Below are 17,638 nucleotides of genomic sequence, written 5' to 3'. Positions count from 1 at the left end.
GTGATGAAATGATAGTAATGAACGTCCCATGTGAATGAGTGAATATTGTTTTGCGCCTGCAGTGTTACCGCCGTCATATTATATTGAGGACACTGATGGCCTAATCGTCTAAGGCACTATTCGCTGTGCAGAGTTGCGTCTTTTATGCGTCCTAGAAGCTTGTGATCGTAGGTTCGAATCCAACATTTCTAGGTTTGTCCGCACCATGTTTAAAGGTAAAAGTCAAAGATCTGCATCACTTCTGACACCCCCCTACCCCTCCCTCACCTACCCAAGCTGACTGACAGGCACCGTGAAACCAAACTCACTCACTCACTCACTCACCCATCCACCTTCTCACTCACTGTGGTGCTGTTGAATATTGCAGTGATGCTGTTTGAGTGTTGCCTTTTGCGGCGTTAACCCCATTCACTTTCAGACCACGGTTTTATCGACCTCAAAGCAAACCAATGTCTTATTCCAAAGTGAAAAGTGTTGGGTGTCCAACAAATAGCTATTCGTTACCGCAAAGACGTCTTTGAAAAGTATGCATCGTGGCTGCATGTATCATTATATAAAGATCCAAGTGTAGCCTAAATCACAGGTTGTAAGCGCTGTCCATGCCAAACCGGATGTTGGTAGGTTGCCGCAACCATTTTCTCACTGGACAGTAAAAAATGTGATTTCACCCGAGCACATTGGTTTGGGAAAGTCTTTTGCCCTTTTACTTAATAATTTGAGTGAGTGAGTGAGTGGGTGAGTATGGTTTTACGCCACTTTTAGAAATATTCCAGCAATATCACGGCGGAGGACACCAGAAATAGGCTTCACACATGTCGGCAATCGAACCCGGGTCTTCGGAATGACGGGCGAACGCTTTAACCACTAGGCTGCCCGACCGCTCCCTTCATAATTTGAACCTAATCTAACTTACATCGTGCACCGAGGGGCTTCCGGACCACAATCGGTATAGAATTACATGCGACATTCAATAATAAGTTCAATATTTCTTACTTTACTTTTGGTGTCATCTGATGCGATAAAGACGGCATTAATTATTACTTCATATCCGCGCACTTTTGTGTCAATTTAATTAAGCTCTATTAGGCTATTGTAGGATTTGTAACATAAAGGTAATACATTGATACAAACCCTAAGATTTACCAACATCCGGTTTGGCATGGACAGAGCTTACCCCTAATGTAAAACCACGTGGCCAACGGCTCCATATATGGATCCAACTGCATGTTCCCAAGGTGAGGTTGCAGATATAACAATAGGCTGAAAGCAAAGAGCTTAAATATAAATTGTTCCCGAATAAAAACATTTTAATTAATATGATTAAATATATTGACCCATACTTAATGGTATGCGTTTGGGAACTTTCGATTGTTGATATAGATATTTAAGAATCAATAATGCAACTTTGATGGTATTTTTGCATCCTTTCTACCATCTTCCCGAGGTAAGGGATGAAGTGACTAGTTAAAGCCAGTTTCCACTTTCACATGCAGTAAACTAACTCCCTGGCCTCGGGGTGATGCTCTTCTACGCGTTATTTTGAACTTTCTTGTTGTTTTACATGCGTTAAATGGAAAAGGTATGATGACAGCTTAGTCAAGCAGATCTTGTTAGCCTCTTCTTGTTGCGTGTGATAACAATACACATGGGTGTTGTGCTTCGCCTTCTCCTGGCAGCCATTTTGTAAATTTCTAAGGATGCATTTTATGCATATTATTCCGGGTACTTCCCTAAATTAACCTTGTTCACACTGGTTGATTCAGGTTGAATCAAGACAACCCTGGTTGCCAGAAATGTGGTTGTCTTGGTTGACTCAAGACACTCAAAGTTTAATCATTTCTATTATATAAAGCGACACAACCCTTTCCATATCCAATAGATTCCTGCATAAAGCAGAGTCAAGGGTACAATTCCGGCTATATCATCAGCGTGTGTTTAGGAATCACTATCAAGTAGTAATGATACCAGGTGTTCGCAAGAAGGTGAGGGTATCCTGCTTCCCCGGTGGCACCCGTCACAAACACATGCAATGGCAAGTCGATTGTTCACCTGAAAAAATACGGGAACATGTGAAACAAGTCAAAATAGGGAATTGCATCGGGAATCATTTTTGTCTCTGATGCGCCAAATTTGGAAATGTCCTCCACATGTCTACCATAAAACATTTTGAAAGCTTTACTGGGGCCTTGAATGTTGTAACCTTGATCAAACAACTTCTGAACAAGAGTCGTATGACACTCTTTGAAATCATGGTAGAAAGATTGTATCTCACAAGTTGTGAAATGTAAACACCAAAGGCTGGAGATGCTGGATTATTGCTCGACATGAAGGGAAAGTTGGCTATTGGAAAGTTGAAGTCATCCCTCTTGTCAAACAGTCTTGTGAACCACCTACTGAAAGGCAGTAAAGTGTTGATCGAAAACAAATGACGAAGTGACTTCTTATATTCCTCATCATTTTGTCTGATCGGCAAAGTGTAGACTTCCTGTATGTAACGCACCATATAATCTCATGCAGGTAGGACATAGTTCGGAGGTATATCGACCTGGTCTGCACCATACCGTGCTCTTGGATTTCACGGAAGTGGTAAACGTCTGAGACCTGCATCACTCCGGGCTATCCTCCAACATTAAGCTGTCACGCCGTGATATAACTGGAATACCGTTAAAAGCGGTGTTAAACCCAACTCACTAACTCATCTATTTAACATTACATGGATGTATGTTTCTTGTAAGCTCGTGATCACATGTCCACAAGGATTGGTTTTATCAGTTCGGTAACAGGACCATAAACCTAAATATAAACAGTCATCATGACGTATAATTGACAATCATGAACTTACATGTTTCCTTTCCTTGGCCTTATGACGCAGTGAGTGGAATGCGAATTTACTTTTCTCTATGGATATAAAGCTTAAAACTTAAAAAAACATCCAAAACATGGACATGCTTCTTGTTGATAGTCAGATTTTAAAAAAAGAAATGACACATGCAATACTTGCAAGTCATGTTCGTGCACTGTACTCGTCACACCCTTTCCACACTGCCAGCCTGTCGCTCCGGTTCGTCTTACCGGTGCATCAATTCAGTCTCCTGTTGTAACACTAGTCATCCCATGCACAGTTGATACCACAGCATTTTAACAATGTGTCGAGTTGCATGCTGAATACATAGCTGACCGACCCCTGATGATCCGGGTTAGAATAGGTCTTCAGCAAACCATGCTTGCCATGAAAAGCGACTATGAGACTATAATAGAGTCTGGACTAGACCATCCAATGATTGTCATCATGCGCATCGATCCGCACAATTGGGATACGATGACATTCATCAACCAAGTCAGCGAGTCTGACCACCAAATCCCGTTAGTCGCCTCTTACAAGTATGGGTTGCTGAAGACCAATTCTAACCCGGACTTTCATGGGACGTGGTTAAAAATATTCCAGCAATATAAAACAATAGGGATTGCTGGGAATTTCAGCTACAAACACAGTCTGAATATTATTTCAAGAAAAATTCTTTCAAACAATGTCATTCTTGTGGCACCAATATTTATTTTTTCCATAAAGACCCCAAGACCATCTAATCCACACGAAAACACAAGTCAGTTGGAGAAAATTCTAGATGTGCATATTAGAAAATAACAAAATGACGCTGCATTTGTTTTGTCAACACCATAGAGCTTGTTGCATTACACGTGCATTGCCATAGCCACGGTGCACGACATGGAATCTGTAGTAGGAAATGTATACAAGTTCTTTACACTTGAGACAGACAGAGAGAAACTATTTTATTATACTAGATAGGGTGTTTTACCGAACTGCCCAAGCTCTGGGGCTTACATACCAACAAAGATATGATAATTAAACCAAAGAAAGTAGGGGTCATCTCAAAAACAAAACTGTGACGTAAAAGGATAATAGGGGGACAAAAGGCGCAAAGTGTACACGTTTTTTGAGCAGAAGGTACCCCCGACTTGCAGTAAAATTTCGGGAAGAAATTAAAAATACGATTCATGTTTCCCGGACTTCATTTATTATTTCTCTCCACGAGATGGGATTTCGATACACTGCACGTGACGGCGACAGAACACTTTTCAGGGGACAATATTCCATCCTGTCCATAAGATCACAATATCTCCGCACCATTCATGATTATTTCAGTCAGGACTCCCAGATCATTTTCCTTGATGAAACCATGGCTACCACCCATGAAGATCCGGGTTAGAATAGGTCTTCAGCAACCCATGCTTGTCGTAAGAGGCGACTAACGGGATCGGATGGTCAAGCTTGCTGACTTTGTGAGCTAGTTTTCGAGGCAAAAAAGAAAAAAGGTGATTATCATAAGGAAACGAATGGTGATATGTTCATTGACTGGTTGGAACATCAGCTACCGCCCAATTTAACCAACCCCATGAAGTGTCATTGTCGTGGATAACGCCAGTTATCACAACGTCCCGGAACCAGATATTGTCGCGACAACCATGAACAGTCTGAAGACGACCGTGCAGGAACAACTGACTTCTTGCAATAGCGACTTCAGACCAATTGAAACGAAAGTTCATCTCATGGAGAAAATCCCCCTGAATAGGAAACCAGTAAAGTTCAAGACATATGTCGTGGTGGCACAACACTGTCACGTGCTCTTACCTACGCCAGTCAGACACTGTAAGCTCAATCATATTGAGTTTATCTGGGCTAACTGTGAACTGTTTGTGGTAAGACATAACAAAATATTCAAGCGACAAAGGGTTGATCAACGCAACCTTTGCTGGAATCACACCAGAGGCATGGCAAAAGGCTGAAGATCGCGTTCTTTAATAGAACGTCAGCACCGCCTACGTGAAGGCGGAAATATCAGCCTTGTTCCACCAGACATCAATGAGTACAACAGCAATAACTTTTAAGATTTTGAGACCAACCCAAACTCCAGTGATATTTGCACCTGTGGGTATGCACGTGTACGGACAGGTGTTAGGTAATAACCTCAGGCTATAGGCCGTTTCTTACATGCTTGACAACACACAAATTATTTTCTAAGTTTATTATAATTTTACCATCTTGAAAGTGGCTCTTGACATAACGACAGAAGCTTTAGTAAATAACGAGGTTGTGAGCATTGCATTTCCCAAATTTAGAGTGAAAATTATTATTAGCTTCTCATCTTTCAAAACTGCTGGAACGCGAGAGCGATTTTGAAATTTCGAGCTTTCTACTTTTTTAGTGACAAATATCGAAACCCTGAATTATCAAACGATACGCGATCCGCTGTTCTTGCATAAGCATCTAAGGCCAAAAAAATATTCGTTTTAATCATACTTTCTAGCAAACATAAATAATAAGAACAAGTTGTTCCTATAAAATACTGGCATCATTGTACTGTCCGCTTATCTAGACGCCTATTATAATAAGGATATAATTACTATACACCCATGGACTTCTCATTCAGTACAGCCTTAGAGGAAGGCTAGCGATCAGCTCACCCTTGCGCTTGTTTGCTGTGCTAACTCGGCGTTTGTTAATGGTACATATCTTGAAGGGGAAGATACAAACGATGAAATACAAAAAAAAATTGATGGACAAGCTCCTTGTTTTAATCCTCAAATGAGACTGGGACACTATTATATCTACGTACTTCATCTGGGTATATGCTACATTCATGATCAACCTTTCCCATCTGACATTGAGGTGGAGACACCCCTATATAAGTCCTGCACCATCAAGGCAGAATATCTAATTCAATAAAAACCAATCTAGATGATAAAAATAAGCATGTTTAGCGAACTATATTCCACAAAACAGCAGAAAAATACATATTTCAATATTTACATAACAGATAAAGGAATCCATAGATTATATGTTAGTCTAACTCCTCCATATATTCGGGAGTAATTTAACTTCTTTTCAGTAGTATGTATAGTGTGGATTGGAATTGGTCCCCGGAAACCTATGCTTATCGCTACGTCAGGTGTTCAAGCCTTGTTGCATAAATTTGATAATTGCATGGCGTCGTACCTCCGACGTTGCTCATAATATACATCACTTGAATGTCTGCTGACGTCATATAGATGAAATATTGCTGAGCACGGCGCCAAACAACTCCTAACAAATCAAACAAACAAACACACCTTTATATGTGTGGCCCCGCGAAGACCTAAGTTATAGAACTGGTCTTCAGGAACCCATGCTTGTCGTTAGAGGCGACAATAAAGGATTGGGTGGTCAGGCTCGCTGACTGGGGTCATGTCATCGTATCCCAACTACATGTATCGATGCTACTGATGTCAAACACTGGATTTACTGATCATGACTCGATTATTTACAGACCGACGTCATGAAGCTGGACTACTGCAGAGTGCGGCGATAAACAACAGACGAATCTACATATATGGCCCCGCAGGTCCCGAATGTCGGTGCGGGGGCTAACATAGTGGTTAATGCGCCAACTTGCAACCATCCAACATTTACATACACCAGCAGCCAGTAACAACCTGCGTGGTTATTGATGCGTATATTCAAGTTTGGTCCATCGGTCTGTATGATTTGTTTCTTTGAAGAAAATGTATTATGTCAGTTTCGGGATTTAAATGGGAATATTCCTTTACGTCGACTTTTTAGCTTCATGGGTTTTATAATGTTCAAAGTTGAAAACAGTAACTTATTGTAATTGTAATGTTAGTGATACTGCCGTTCAATACTCAAACCGCATGCAGTTGTGCGCAATATGGTTTATGATAAAAGGCATGTTATTTGTTACATGTTTTATCCAATTCGAATTTAAAAACACTATCCGTCACGAAAATGATCGAGGCAATAAACGTTTGAACCTTTCTCTGTTACACTGAAGGTAATATATTTTTTATTTTTTCTTCTTAAAATTTAAGAATAACATGTTGAAATTTTGAGGTAATATGCTGACATTTCAAGATAGTATGTAGAAATCTTGAAATTTCAGAATAAAATATTTTGAATTTTCAACATGTTATCTTGAATTTTCGAATTAGCATCTTCCAATTTCAAGAAAGAAACCAGTCATACGGCCTTCCGTACTGTAACAGTATCTCTTGATTGGTGGAAATATTCTCTTACAAGAGCAGAGAGATCTGGACGATGATTCTTGTGAAGGTTGTGGCGTGTTTGTTCTGTTAATAGCTTGACTTCAACCAACTCGCCATTTTGCACGTGCTAAAGGAGATTTTCGTGACACGAGGCAGACGACAGCTGTGGTATGTTAAAACAAACACTTCATGTTTAATAGGTACGAAATCAATAGATTTTACGATGAGTGGACCGGATGACAATTTAGTGAAATTCAACTGACATAATAGACAAAAAACACACGTTCCTTTTCCCAACGTCGTTACGAAACATATCGTGTGGATGAACCGTTAAGAATTATGTCAATCAAAGATGTCGTGCTTGTCAGTGTGTGGCAGGCGTTCAACAATCGCCATGCAAATTCATAACAGACATCAAATTAAACAAGTGAAAAAGATGACACATTCTCTCGAAAACACATCACGAGGTTCTGAAACCCTGTTATAGCACAGCCAGTGAAGTTAAACTTTTATTCATTGTATTGTTTAAGTGACACTTCCTTGTCGATTTCTCGATACACATACCCTGGGTTATTCGAAGTCATTGTTGATTGGTTGACAAGTGTCACATTGTCGATATCAAAAACCGACATGGGGTTAACACGTGTTAGCAGTCAATTTTATAGTAACTGCTTTCGAATCTCTGTCATTGGTCAGAATCTGTCTAATTCCAAATTCTTGAAATGGTGACTTACACAAATTACACACAGAAACTACACACACACACACACACGCGTGCACGCGCGTCTATATAAGTGCAATAATTTTGAACACGACGTTAAACTACATTTCATCTCACCTTACCCCTCAATAATCTTGAATTTGAAGAATCAAGTAGTTGCTTTGTTTGTTTGTTGTTTAACGCCGCACTCAGCACTATTCCAGCTATGTGACGGCGGTCTGTAAATAATCGAGTCTGGACCAGATCATCCAGTGATTGACGTCATAAGCATCGATCCACGCAATTGGGATACCATGACATGCAGGAGTTGTTTGGCGCCGCCCACAGCAATATTTCATCTTTATGACGTCAGCATGTAAATAATCGAGACGACCAGACAATCCAGTGATGGATATTATGAGCAACGACCTACGTCGTCGGAGGTACGACGCCATGCAATTATCCAATTTATGCAACCAAGCTTGAACACCTGACGTAGCGACAAGCATAGGTTGCCGGGGACTAATTCCAATCCACACTATACATACTACTAAAAAAAAGTTAAATAACTCCCGATTTGTTCTTTAAGATCTTTTGTGCAGAATATATGGAGGAGTTAGACTAACATACAATCTATGGATTCCTTTATGTGTTATGTAAATATTGAAATATGTATTTTTCTGAAGCTGTTTTGTGGAATATTGTTCGCTAAACATGCTTATTTTTATCATCTAGATTGTTTTTTATTGAATTAGATGCAGATATTCTGCCTTGATGGTGCAGGACTTATATAGGGGTGTCTCCACCTCAATGTCAGATGGGAAAGGTTGATCATGAATGTAGCATATACCCAGATGAGGTGAGGTGAGGTTAAATGGGGTTTAACGTCGCGTCCAAGATTATTGCACTTCTATAGCGACGTGCATGTACGTGTGTGTTTGTGTGGCTGCTTGTACTAGTCCGGACTGATGCCGATTCTCAGTGCTAGCTCACTGAGATACCATGCCGCAGTTTAACATGAATACCCCACTCAGACACAGTATACTGACTCCGAGCCGACCAGTCCTTGTTTTAGCCCCTTAATGCCGAGCGCAAGACAGGTCATACCCAGATAAAGTACGTAGACATAATAGTGGCCCGTGAAGATCCGGTATAGGATAGGTCTTCAGCAAGCCATGCTTGCCTTAAAAGGCGACGATGCTTGTCGTAAGAGGCGACTAACGGGATCGGGTGGTCAGGCTCGCTGACTTGGTTGATACATGTCATCGATCCCAATTGCGTGGATCGATGCTCATGTTGTCAGTCTCTGGAATATTGCTGAGTGCGGCGTTAAAACAACAAACAAACAACATAATAATGTTTTAGTTTCATTTCGTGATAAAGATGAAGTTTTTTTTGTGTTTTGTAGATCCTGAAGTCTCCACATTTCATCGTATGTATCTTCCCATTCAAGATGAATAGCACTTACAAGTGCCGAGTTAGCACAGCAAACAAGCGCATGGTTTAGCTGATCGTTAGCCCTCCTCCAAGGCAGTACTGAATGAGAAGTCCATGGGTGTATAGTAATTATATCCTTATAATAATAGGCGTCTAGATAAGCGGACAGTACAAGGAGGCCAGTATCTTAAAGGAACAACTTGTTCTTACTATTTATATATGCTAGAAAGTATGATTAAAACGAATATTGATTTGCCTTAGATGCTTATGCAAGAATAGCGGATCGCGTATCGTTTGATAATTCAGCTTACTATATTTGTCAATAAAAATAGAAAGCTCGAAATTTCAAAATCGCTCTCGCGTTCCAGCAGTTTTGAAAGATGAGAAGCTAATAATAATTTTCACTCTAAATTTGGGAAATGCAATGCTCACAACCTCGTTATTTACTACAGCTTCTGTCGTTATGTCGTGTGTTGAAATTCAGAACAAGAGCCACTTTCAAGATGGTATATCGCCCTTGAAAGTCAAACACTGTAACTTTCAATGTGAATGCATTCATTCTCCAAACAGAAGCAACTAAACCCTTTCCATAGTCAAAAGAAATCTCTTCAAAAAGCAGAGTCCATTGTGCGATTCCGACAATAGTCATCTTTAAGCATGTATTTATGAGTGATGATAGAAGGTGTTCACGAAAAGGCGAGCGTATCCTGTCTTACAGGTGGCATTCGCAACAAACACATGCAATGGCAAGTCAACTGTTCACGTGAACAAACACGGGAACATATGGTAGACAATCCTCCTCTAAAATCTTAGTTATTTGAAAAGATTTATTACGAGAGTTGGTTTCACATCTCTTGAATACGAATCATAGAGCTATGAAAATAGCATATATACAATCAACGCAAATTTACCTCATCTAGCCTATCCGAACTGACACTAGCCTAAAGAGTTTTTTTTACAGGTAAAATTATGATAAACCTAGAAAATAATTCGTGTGTTATGAATAATGCATGTAAGAAACGGCTTATAGCTTGAGGTTATTACCTAACACCTGTCCCGAGGTGATGACCTCACACCGGCCCGTGCACGTGCATACCCACAGGTGCAAATATCACTGGAGTTTGGGTTGGTCTCAAAAGCTTAAAAGTTATTGCTGTTGTTGTACTCATTGATATCTGGTGCAACAAGGCTGATATTTCCGCCTTCACGTAGGCGGTGCTGACGTTCTGTTTCAAGAACGGAATCTTCAGCCTTTTGCCATGCCTCTGCAGTGATTCTAGCAAAGGTTGCGTTGATCAACTCTTTGTCGCTTGAATGTTTTGTTATGTCTTACCACGAACACTTCACAGTTAGCCCAGATTAAGTCAATATGATTGAGCTCACAGTGTCTGACTGGCGTAGGTAAGAGAACGTGACCGTGTTGTGCCACCAGGACATCTGTCTTGAACTTTACTGGTTTCCTATTCAGGGGGGTTTTCTCCATGAGATGAACTTTCGTTTCAATTGGTCTGAAGTCGCCATTGCAAGAAGTCAGTTGTTCCTGCACGGTCGTCTTCAGACTGTTCATGCTTGTCGCGACAATATCTGGTTCCCGGACGTTGTGATAACTGGCGTTATCCACGACAATGACACTTCATGGGGTTGTTCCCCAGTCAGTGAACATATCACCATTCGTTTCCTTATGATAATCATCATTTATCTGTTTTGTCTCGAAAACTAGCTCACATCCATCAATAAGCCCCAGATCACGGGTTCCGGTGTGCAAAACAATGACACGATTACCTTTCTCTGATGGTAACATGGTTTTTTCGTCTATCTGACGGTAGCTACTTGTTTGTTTGTTTATTGCTTAACGCCGCACTCAGCAGTGTTCCAGCTATATGACGGTGGTCTGTAAATAATCAAGTTATGACCAAACAGTCTAGTAATTAATATCATGAGCATCAAGCCAAACAAAGTCAGCAAGCTTGACCATCCGATCCCGTTAGTCGCCTCTTACGACAAGCATGGGTTGCTGAAGACCTATTCCTACCCGGATCTTCATGGGTGGTAGCCACGGTTTCATCAAGGAAAATTCATTTTCCAAGGTTTCATTTAGGAAAAAATGGTCTGGGAGTCCTGACTGCAATAGTCATGAATGGTGCGGAGATATTGTGATCTTATGGACAGGATGGAATATTGTCCCCTGAAAAGTGTTCTGTCGCCGTCACGTGCAGTGTATCGAAATCCCATCTCGTGGAGAGAAATAATAAATGAAGTCCGGGAAACATGAATCGTATTTTTAATTTCTTCCCGAAATTTTACTGCAAGTCAGGGGTACCTTCTGCTCAAAAAACATGTACGCTTTTGTCCCCCTATTATCCTTTTACGTCACGGTTTTGTTTTTGAGACGACCCCTACCTTCTTTGGTTTAATTATCATATCTTTGTTGGTATGTAAGCCCCAGAGCTTGGGCAGTTCGGTAAAACACCCTATCTAGTATAATCAAATAGTTTCTCTCTGTCTGTCTCAAGTGTAAAGAAGCTGTATACATTTCCTACTACAGATTCCATGTCGTGCACCGTGGCTATGGCAATGCACGTGTAATGCAACAAGCTCCATGGTGTTGACAAAACAAATGCAGCGTCATTTGGTTATTTTCTAATATGCACATCTAGAATTTTCTCCAACTGACTTGTGTTTTCGTGTGGATTAGATGGTCTTGGGGTCTTTATCGAAAAAATAAATATTGGTGCCACAAGAATGACATTGTTTGAAAGTATTTGTTTTGAAATATTATTCAGACTGTGTTTGTAGCTGAAATTCCCAGCAATCCCAATTGCCTTATATCACTGGAATATTTTTAACCACGACAAGACCCGTGAAGATTCGGGTTAGAATTGGCTTTCAGCATGCCGCGCATGTTTGTTGTTAGATGCGACTAACGGGATCGGGTGGTCAGGCTCGCTGACTTGGTTGATGCATGTCATCGTATCACAATTGTGTGGCTCGATGCGCGATCAGTGATGACAATCACTGGATGGTCTAGTCCAGACTCGATTATTTACAGACCGCCGTCATATTGCAGGAATATTGGAGCATTAGACAAGAAACAAACAAATAATTATGTGTCATTCAACGTTTGAACTCGCTGCACTGTTTCATGTCTTTTGTTTATGATTTCTGGTTTGCCAATCTATAACCTGATGGACTGGTCATTAACGTAGTGAGGAGTTCTGTATCCCACGTTTAATGGTATTTCAGTCACTCATGGTGACGGATCCCATACTCAAAGTCGAACCTGATCTTACTAATGACGTATTACCAATTTGACTACCCAATGCCTCCATAAAATCTATGTTACAGGTCAGCTACGTTTTTTTTTTTTAGTGTGTGTGTAACCATCTATATGACGGCGGTCATATAAAAAAAAGAGTGTGGAGCAGACAATCCAGTAATTGACGTTATAAGCATTGATCCACGCAATTAAGTTACGATGACATTCATCAACAAGTCAGCGAGCCTGGCCATCCGATCCCAACTACCCGATCCCGTTAGTCGCCTCTTACGACAAGCATAGTCGCTTTTTTACGGCAAGCATGAGTTGCTGTAGACCGATTCTAAACCGGATCTTCAGGGATCGGTCAGCTACGTATTCAGCATGCAACTCGACACATTGTAAAATGCTGTGGTATCAACCGTGCATGGGATGACTAGTGTTGCAACAGGAGACTGAATTGATGCACCAGTAAGACGAACCGGAGCGACAGGCTGGCAGTGTGGAAAGGGTGTGACGAGTACACTGCACGAACATGACTTGCAAGTATGCATGTGTCATTTCTTTTTTTAAAATCTGACTATCAACAAGAAGCATGTCCATGTTTTGGATATTTTTTAAAGTTTTAAGCTTTATATCCATAGAGAAATGTAAATTCGCATTCTCTCACTGCGTCATAAGGCCAAGGAAAGGAAACATGTAAGTTCATGATTGTCAATTATACGTCATGATCACTGTTTATATTAGGTTTATGGTCCTGTTACCGAACGGATAAAACCAATCCTTGTGGACATGTGATCACAAGAAACATACATCCATGTACTGTTAAATAGATGAAGTGAGGTGAGGTGAAATTAGGCTTATGTCGCGTCCAAGATTATTGGACTTATATAGCGACGTGCATAAACGCGTGTGTGTGTGTGTGGGGGGGGGGCTTGTACTAGTCCGGACTGATGCCAATTTATAATGCTAGCTCACTGAGATACCTTGTTTAAGCCCCGAGCAGGGTACCAAGTACCATCTTTTAACGTCTTTAGTATGACGCGGCCTGGGATCGAACCCCGGACCTTCCGCTCTCCGGACTGACGCTCTACCACTAGACCTCGGAGGCGGTCTAACTGTTAAATAAAGCTTTGGGTACCACCACAATTACCTTAACCTGTAGCTTATGTGTAAGTTATGTGTGTGTGATAATTCCATGACAAAGGAGTTGGACACCACCGCACTGATACAATGACGGCGTCAACCCGTTCGTATGATTTGGGGAAAACGATCATTTCAAGTTAAGTGTAACTTCACCATTATTAAACACATCTTCCCGAGGCAAGTGAGAGGGATGACTTCAACTTTCCAATGGTCAACTTTCCCTTCATGTCGAGCAATATTCCACCACATCAGCCTTTGTGAGATACAGTCTTTCTACCAAGATTTCAAAGAGCGCCATACGCCCCTTATTCAGATGTTGTTTGATCAAGTTAACAACATTTCAAGGCCTCAGTAAAGCTTTCAAAATGTTTTATGGTAGGTTGGTTGTTGGTTGGTTTGTTGTTTAACGCCGCACTCAGCAATATTCCAGCTATATGACGGCGGTCTGTAAATAATCGAGTTTGGACCAGACATTCCAGTGATTGATATCATGAGCATCGATCCACACAATTGGGATCGATGACATGCATCAACCAAGTCAGCGAGCCTGACCACCCGATCCCGTTAGTCGCCTTTTACGACAAGCATAGTCGCCCTTTACGGCAAGCATGGGTTGCTGAAGACCTATTCTGGTAGACATGTGGAGGACATTTCCAAATTTGACGCATCAGTCACAAAAATGATTCCCGATGCAGTTCCCTGTTTTGACTTGTTTCATGTGTTCCCGTATTTTTTCAGGTGAACAATTGACTTGCTATTGCATGTGTTTGTGACGGGTGCCACCGGTGGAGCAGGATAGGCTCACCTTCTTGCGAACACCTGGTATCATTACTATTTGATAGTGATTCATAAACACACGCTGATGATATAGCCGGAATCGTACCATTGACTCTTCGTTATGCAGAGATTTCAATTGGATATGGAAAGGGTTGTGTCGCCTTATTTAATAGGACTGATTAAAATTTGAGTGTCCTAAGGCAACCAAGATTATTACATTTCTGGCAACCAGGGTTGTCTTGATTCAACCTGAATAAACCAGTGTGGACAAGAGCAACAACAGCGTACGCAAAATACCAACAAGAACTGAAAGAAAAACCCCGTGCAGAAGCAGTCCTTCAAGCTTACTGGCCAGGTTCACTGCCAATATAACCGCTCGAAGTGACCCGACTGCCGATTCCTACCCGAATTGGAAAGCGCACTTTGCTTTTTTTGGTTATGATTGCAATATTCCTTATCGATGGAATGGCTCGCTTTCACTTTATAAGCATCAGCACACATGCAGCTATCTTCATTAATTAATCAAAGGGATATTTCGTGATTCTATTTCCAGTGGCAAGGATTGTAGAGAAACACGATATATACGTCTATTAGTTTTTTTCGTACATGGTGATATATATGGAATTACTGTCAACCCTTTCATGCACATTTGGATCCGATTATTTGTACATTCTACAGTGACGTTTGATTGTTCACGTGATCTACACGGGTGCATTTTGTCAAAAATATGCACGTATTATGTATTGCATATTTCTTCAGCACGGCATCAATCACTTTCAAGGGTGGCATCTCGTGATAAAAATGTCTGTCAGTCATTCCAGGGTGTCGCTTGACTGTCACTCGTGTCACTGCCACTGTCTTGCTACAACATTCGGGTCAAAGGTCATCTGGTCTGACGTTGAAGAAAATGACAGTTGACGTGTATGGATATATTTTCCATGGCCCTTGACATGGGAGAAGACATGCAGTCATATATACACCTCTGTGATCTGAAAGCAGTTAGTGTAGTATTAATACAAACACATATTACCCGGGGACTCGTCAGGTGTGATGAAATGAGGGATAACGTCGCGTTCATTTCACTCATTTAGCGACGGGTGTGTGTGTGCGTGTGTGCGTGCGTGTGAAAGTGAAACATCTAATCTCTCCGAAGTAGAAGGCAAAGGTGATGGCTTCGGTTTTCTGAGGTTCTAAAGGAATCTGACTGGTCTACCTCCCGAGGTCAGACCATCAATGGCCAATATCATACGAACTGTCTTAGGCAACTGCGTGTGAACATCACGGCTAAACGTCGCAAAGAATGCTTTGTTCAACCAGGTGCGTCCGTGCAAAAGCCTGTTGTCTGCAATACATGACTATGGCTTTAAACGCATTGAATATCCTCTGTATTCACCAGACTTGGAACCGTCAGATTTTCACCTCTTTCCTAACTGAAAGAAAGAATTTTCCGACAAGCACTGTGCAAATGATGATGATGTTATTTCTGCCGTGAAAGACGTTTTACACAACCAAGAGGACTCATTCAACACCAGTTGGATCCAGGCATTCCAGCGTCGTTGGACGTCCAGCGCTGAAAAATAAATATCAACCAAATCCATCAACTCAGTTCATTGTAGTTGGGCTCAGAATTGTTCAGCCAGCCCTCGTATATCATTATTATTATGTTACTATCTAATGCATTTTGTATGTTCATGGTTGTCTTTAACCAACGACCAACGCCATCGGGGTACGAAGTCACGCAATCCACCAAGTCTCCGTGCCTGACCACCCGATCCATTTCGTACTCTTGCGAACAGCATGTTGCCGGGGACGTAATCTAACCCGGATTCCCGTAGTTCGTTGTGTTGTGGGTCCGAATACAAGATTGATTTCTCGAAACCTAGAAATCTACGTAATACAAAGTCTCTTGTTATCCTGGCCATAAGCTGTGCGCTTGCTCATCAGTTATTGACATTGGATCATATCTGATCAGTCCGCAGCACCAAGACCACCATGTTATCCGCGCCCCATGGTCGATACGATAATGGATTAAGCTATTGAAGGGATTTTTTTTTAATCTGAGGTGAGGGTCAGTTATTCCAAGGTGTCTTTTAAGTTTAACTTTGTACTGGAGAAAATGAGTGAATGAATACTGTTTACAGCAGTCGTAACTACTACATCACATCAGACTGTTGGCAATAAGGAATGTTTGTCTTTTCATTCCACTGTCAGAAATATTCCAGCTACATCACCCAGACATGTTACCATTTAAGTCTGGGCCAGACACACCAGTGGCTGGTCACTGATCCTGACCACACCCGATCCAAAATTTAATTGCCTCTTAAATTCAATAGATTGCTGGAGACCTATCTTATCCTGGGTTCCCTTAGGGAGCATGGGGAGTGAAGACTTTAACCACGAACCTACATAAGGCAAAGGAGTAGTTTTTCTGGCCTTATGGCTTGGCCTAAAATGATGCGATGACATCCCATTTTTGGAAAAGCTCATTTGCATGACATAGTTCTAAATGAAACAATACTGGGAATGTTTGAAAGGTTCCCGACCGCGATTCACCAACACTGACCCCGGAGGTACAATCTTAAGTTTTCTGAATACGTAGTTGTCTCCAGGATTACAAAACATTCTTCACTGTGATGCAGCACTTCATAAAAGTTCAGTTGAGTGGTGCATAAACTGCACTCAAAAACCCCAGGATGCGGATGGGAACCAGGATCCAGGAACATACTTGTTGCTTAATCTCCCCCAAACAGGAAAACAAACACACCAGCAAGACGAAGAGCTTCAAAACAATAAACTCCATTGTACATTACTATCAACAACAGGACACGGCTGCGCTTGTATCAGAGCCTGTAATAAGATTAATGATACAGCTGGGATGACAACAGATCTTAGGGGTTTGGAGCTGTGGATATGGCTCCTGTAACCAGCAGTGTTGTTGACAGGATTCTTGGATCCATCAGTATATATATATGGGTCCAGCTGTGCCAGGTTGTTTGGATACTAGTGACAGTTACTGATCGTAATAGGGTTGGATAATGATGAAAAGACAGTCGTGTTGTGCGATTCTTTATTTAATATTTACATTCAGTTAACCTGCTGCCAGTTTCTACGGAATCCTTTTAGGGCCATTTGTTTTTAAAAAATATTTTGATACTATCTTGAAATTACAAGATACAGAAGTTGAAAAATTAAAGATATTAAGTTGAAATTTCAAGATACCAAGTAGAAATATTAAGATAATAAGTTGAAATTTCAACTTAGTATCA

This window comes from Haliotis cracherodii, unplaced genomic scaffold (assembly GCF_022045235.1).
Source record: "Haliotis cracherodii isolate W230 unplaced genomic scaffold, xgHalCrac1.p SCAF_10, whole genome shotgun sequence".
In the NCBI taxonomy this organism is placed as follows: Eukaryota; Metazoa; Mollusca; class Gastropoda; order Lepetellida; family Haliotidae; genus Haliotis; species Haliotis cracherodii.
The sequence above is the reverse complement of the archived record's forward strand: the minus strand, read 5'-3'. Positions refer to the sequence as shown.